A 6,000-nucleotide genomic window follows, 5' to 3' on the forward strand; every position below is an offset into this window, starting at 1 on the left:
CAGGCAGGGGCCTTTCTGTGTGGAGTTTGCATGTTCTCCCCATGCCTGCGTGGGTTTACTCCGGGTACTCCGGTTTCCTCCCACAGTCCAAAACCATTGCACATTTTTTCCAGTTCATATTTCTGTATAATGATATGGAACATCAGGGAAACCCAAGTGTTCAGGACGGAGAGGTTTGTGGTTTGTGGTTTCTCTGGAACATGACAAGCAGCATTTGTTTTGTTTCATCAGAGAGAGTAGAAAGATAGAAGACTGGTGAGGAAATAACTGTTTATACCTGCTGTACCATGATTTATACTTACTTACACTTACTGACTTTTACAAGCACCAACACTCCTCCCATGTTTAAAGAAATGTCTAACAAAAAACTTCAGTAAGTCAGCAATCATATGCTTTTCTTTATTAGATAAAATGTTTGAATTACTTAATCAATCGATTTATAATAATAATAATAATAATAATAATAATAATAATATTATTATTATTTAATTTTTATTTATTTATTTTTTGGTTGTTTATTATTTTTACTATTACTTTTCAAGCCCCTATGAATGAGATGTTATAGGAACATTATAAAATGCAAAATTTGCTCATCCCTGTATATGTGTTTGTGAAGCCAAGTGTCTGATAGAGAAATACAAAAAGATGTGTTTGTATGTTTGTGTGGGAATGAAATCATTGCTTTTTCTGGTATAAAGTGACATTATCATATTCAGGAATCATGTAAAATTTAGCAAATTGTACATTTAAAATGAAATTTGCATCTTAACAAGCGTCAAACAAACAAGATCTGACGTCACAACATGAACTGAGACTGAACTCACTGTTCATAACTGTCAAAATTGTATTTTACAAGCCCTGGCCTCTTTAAACACATATACAGATTAGCACAATAATTACACTTCCACAGGAAGCTGAGTGAAGCAACTTCCTTTTCCTGAGCCGGTGTTTTTCTTCGGACTATTAAATTCTTTGGGGCTCCCTAAGGCTATTAATGTCATACAAGAAGTCCCTGATTAGTGAAACAGAAGCTCCACAGGATGACTACCCCTGTTATTGCAGGATACAGGACTGTACCACCACCCTCACACCCCTAAGTGTCTAAGATGGTACAGTCTGGTGTTCCAGTGATAAACTTTAAATGACCTCTGTGATATCACTTAGTTTTTCTTCATACCTATGCAGCTGTTACTGATAATGACTACCTCTGTGTGTGTGTGTGTGTGTGTGTGTGTGTAGCCTCTTTGGGAAGTGCTGTTCGGCCACCCACCTTGAGCAGAAAGGATGTTTTTATGTGTGTGTGTATGTGTGCGTGTGTGTGTGTGTGAGAGAGAGTGAGAGACAGACAGACAGACAGACAGACAGACAGAGAGGGGCTGTCCTTTTTAACTTAGTGGAAACTCAGGATTACATCACACACTCACACACACACACCACACACACACACACACTCAAAGGCCTTAATTATATACAAAGACAAATATATTTGCGGAGGACATATTACACACACACACACACACATTAAATGAGAAACAGCAGAGGTATTTCAGTGTGCAGGAGGGACACACAGATGTTTCCAGTGGTTCAGAAGTCTCAGACACACACATGCCCCCCCTTCTCAAAGTTACTTAAAACTAGCTCCAGAAGGACTCCTGACCTGGTGTTCCAAATAAGTAGGAGGAGCTTAGCTCTTTATCGAACAATGACTAAACTAAACCAAGTAATAAATAAAAGTGCAAATTTTGTTGTCTATTGAAAAGTGTTTCCCCCCAATATTGTCAGATTTGATTAATTTAAGATGAATTAAAACCCTAAGGATGCCACAATCTATCCACAGACTGGAGCTTAAATACCAGCTCTCTGTGTGGATGGTGTATTGTTAATCGCAGCAACTTTAGCAATCATTCAATTTCCAACAGATTAATAAACAAAGCTTTTATTTCCATATATCTGATTAGAGGATTACACTGCCCTGTGATGCAGCAGGAACGGCAGTTCAAAAAGATGGGAGCTGGTTAGCAATCCAGTTTCGTCTATCTATCCCGAAACTCTGGGAACAAGGCAGGGGACACTGTGACAGTGTGCTAACCCATCACATCTGGACAATTTAGACATGGCAATCAGCCTACAGCGCATGTTTTTGGCCTGGGGGAGGAAACTAGAGAACCCAGAGGAAACCCCACAATGCACGGGGTCAGAGCAAAGGTAGAGCAAATTGGGGGAAATAAATGAACATAATTCCATTCAGGTTTTACATCACCAGTGGTTTAGCATTTTACAGAGCGCTGGTTTAAAGCAAAACTCATAAAGCAGGTGAAAGAAGATCTACAGAGTAACACATCTGAAAAATAATCATTTATACTCATAAACAGACAGACAGAAAGATTTGTACAGAGACAGACAGGAAAGAAATGTTAAACAAAGCTTTGAATGTGTGTGTGTGTGTGTGTGTTTCTGTACCCCCCCTGCTGTGTAATGAATGTTATTAAGACCACACTCACCAGGACAGATTTATTTCTAGAATTTGTCACGTCTGGAGGTGAAAAACACACAGTGCTCCCCACTTTATGAGAGAAATTGTGCTGTAATGGCATTTGCTTTAGATCAATCTGCAGTCTTCAAACGACGTCTAAAGACCTACCTCTTCCTGAAGTACTTCAAAATATACAAAAAATAATTGTCCCAACAGAATTTTTAGACTGATGGCGTTCTTAGTCTGCGATATAGTGAACTAGTTTTGATGTATTCAGTGATAGAGACTTTCTGTCTGGATGTAAATTTAGAGTGGAGTCATCTCTCTCTCTCTCTCTCTTTCTCTGTTACATCTAACACTAATCATAACCTCAGTTAAGGAAACATGTTTGCTCTTTTTAAAAAAATTCTTTATTCCTATTTTATTAGTTATTTTTATAGTTAACATAGAAACTGTGGGGATGCAGGATATGTGGCTCACATTTAACCAAACATCTAATTATGGCTTCTTTTTTTTTTATTCCACCTTTCATGAAATGCCAAGTCAGCACCCCTCCTTCTCTCTTTCCCTCCCTCATTCATTCCTTCCCTCATTCCCTCCATCTGTTCATGTCTCCTCTGAACAGAAACAGTAACGGGGATTTAAAGTCATGAAACACTCTAACGAGCTGACAGCGAACGTCGTAGTGTAACGTCAGCGAATATGCCGTGATGTTCCCCATCGTCTCATTACATTAATGAATGTCTCTTCGGTCAAACCAAGAACGCAGAAAAATGCATTGGTGATCATTACAATGCTTGCTGCTGATTGGCTACAGTGTGTGGAAAACGGGGAGCTGAAGGAGGTTTCGAGGATAAAACACCTAAATAAATCAAATGATTTTGATTTTTACCCAGTGCTATTTTAGGTATGATTCAAATTTGACCATTAAGACACTGAAAATTCACTAAATATTTAGAAGAAATCATTCCTCCTCACTATAATAACACAAGTATCTTTCAGATGAAACCGTATTTTGCTAGGCTAACTGTTGTGTGCTTTTTATTTTTTTTAGTTTGTTGCTTTGTTGTCTGATTAACTTTTTCATTTTTGGTTTGTTTTTTTTAATGTGGTTTGCACTCCTGCCACGTTAGAGCAGCCACACACACACACACACACACACACACTATCATTTCCCACCATTTTCTTAATAATAATTTGCATAAATTTTATTTAAGTGTAATAGTTTAATTTAGAAAAAAATTATTTCATTTAAATAAAAAAAATCATATATTTTAATAATGTATTTTTTATAATTAAGGAATAAACATTTTCATATAGTAGCAGTACTAACAGTGTTATTTTATATTGCTGATTTATTGTTCGTATTTCTGAATAAATGTGAATTTGAGTATTTATAGAATAACATGCACTAGTTACAGATTTTCACAGTGTCTTACACACATCTCTGGAAACCGTGTGTCCATGTGTGTCTCAGAAACTTGAAGATGTTTGCTGGAACCGTACATACGTTTTACGAATCCTCATTTATCATCAGACAGAAACTGAAAAGCTGAGTGAAATCTGTTGAAAACAAAAGATGAACCTTCATTACTGAGAATTGTGTGTGAGTGTTCCATCCATCCATCCATTTTCTATACCCGCTTTATTCCTAATTAGGGTCACGGGGATCTGCTGGAGCCTATCCCAGCACACATTGGGCGAAAGGCAGGGGTACACCCTGGACAGGTCACCAGTCCATCACAGGGCCACATATATAGACAGACAACCTCACACACTTCTATGAAAAATATAGAAGTGTGGAAATAAAGAGAATCGCTGTCATTAATCCCAGAGCATAGTGTGTGTTGTGTGTCCGTAAAGGTCTCCATGCAGCAGGTTCACATGTAATTATTAGGGTTTACTGTTTTTAGCGATGTACCGTTACAGCCCTGGTTTTATGATTCACCAGCTGCTGACCACAAACTGCTTTATTCTCTTATTTATAACTTCTTACACAAACTAAGTAATGACCTCAGTTTGGAAAATATACTGACCACAAGCAGCTGGGAGAGAGAGAGTCAAAGAGAGAGATGGAGAGAGAAAGAAAGATGGAGAGAGAGAGCGAGAGAGAGAGAGAGAGAGATGAAGAGAGGGAAAGAGAGAGAGTGAGATAGATGGGGGTGAGAGAGATGGAGTCAGAGAGATGGAGAGAGACAGAGAGAGAGAGAGAGAGAGAGACAGAGAGAGAGACAGAGAGAGTGTGTGAGTGTGTCTACAATGCGTAGCTAGCTTTCCCTGCTAATCTGAGAATGAAACTAGAATGAAACGAAGCCTAGCACATAACAGCTCAATTTCACATTTATTAAATTACAGAGACAATTTAGAGATACCAGTCAGTCTACAACACATGTCTTTGTACTGGGAGGAAACTGGAGTACCCAGAGAGAACCCCTGAAGCACAGGGAAAACATGAGAGCTCCATAGACACAGGGCAGAGATGGGAAGCAAACCACCAACCCCAGAGGTGTGGGGAAAACTGCTAAATGAAATAACTAAATAAGTACTGCGAGGAGTAGATTACTCAGTAAACAAATAAAAATTCAGGTTACTTAGACTCCTTCAAGCTTAGAAATCATGTCAATTGTAGTTGCAGTTTGTTCTGGGAGAATGTAAAATCCACTTTTGGAACAAAAAGAAGAAGAAAAGAAACAAGAGACCCTCCTTTCACTTCACCCTCCCCCACACCACCTCTCCAAATCCCCCCAAACTGCCCCTCACCCACCAGCATCCCCTCCCCTGCCACGAGTTTCCTCTTCGCTCGGACACGCGACTGAACCGGTGCTCACACATCTCACACACACACACACACACACAAAATTAGCACACTGTAAATTTACGCATACTGTAATGAACATGAGTAACATGTTTATAACAAGTTTATAACCGATCTAATGACGTGCAAATGAGTGTTACTCACCTTTGTCTCTCTTTTGTTTCTCACTCCTTGTCTCTCTGTCCGTCTTTCGTCCCTCGGTGTGATGTCGCAGGCTGAGATTTTATCGTGAAAATGTTAGCTCAGTGTGGAAAGAGGAATCAGAGCAGCTGCTGTGGAACAACTGTCTCTCTCCATCTGTCTACCTCCATCTGGGTGTCTCTCTGTCCTGAAGTCAATTCACTGAGGTTTCACTCTCCCTCTGTCTGTCTGTCTGTCTGTCTGTCTCTCTCTCTCTCTCTCTCTCTCTCTTTAAATGTTAGTGAAGTAAGTAAATGTGTACAGATTTTGAAAAAATATATACAACCTATTTACACACACACACACACAGATTATATGTAAATAATCAGACATATCATAAATCGGTCAAAAATAAAAATGTCCCTTTACTTCAAGTTTAGTTATGAGATTTTGCACTGAAGCTATGAGGCTAATGAAACTAAATAGTAAAAGAAGCTTCCAGTTTAGCATGAATGTGTATCTGTGTGTGTAAATCATCCTCCTTTAAAACATGTCATTTGTGTACCATTTGGAGCAAAGGGAACTGTTTTTC

At 38.8% G+C, this 6,000-nt stretch overlaps 1 protein-coding gene across 1 annotated transcript in view; it reads right to left on the reverse strand.

Annotated features, from left to right (window-relative positions):
• lhfpl2a (LHFPL tetraspan subfamily member 2a) overlaps positions 1-5,634 on the reverse strand; it is a 28,838-nt gene extending 23,204 nt beyond the window's left edge. The window contains exon 1 of the mRNA XM_058416444.1: positions 5,433-5,634. The gene's annotated coding sequence lies outside the window, so the exon portion shown is untranslated. The remainder of the gene's footprint in view (positions 1-5,432) is intronic.
• Positions 5,635-6,000: the final 366 nt, after the last annotated feature.

Source organism: Hemibagrus wyckioides, linkage group LG18 (genome assembly GCF_019097595.1).
Source record: "Hemibagrus wyckioides isolate EC202008001 linkage group LG18, SWU_Hwy_1.0, whole genome shotgun sequence".
In the NCBI taxonomy this organism is placed as follows: Eukaryota; Metazoa; Chordata; class Actinopteri; order Siluriformes; family Bagridae; genus Hemibagrus; species Hemibagrus wyckioides.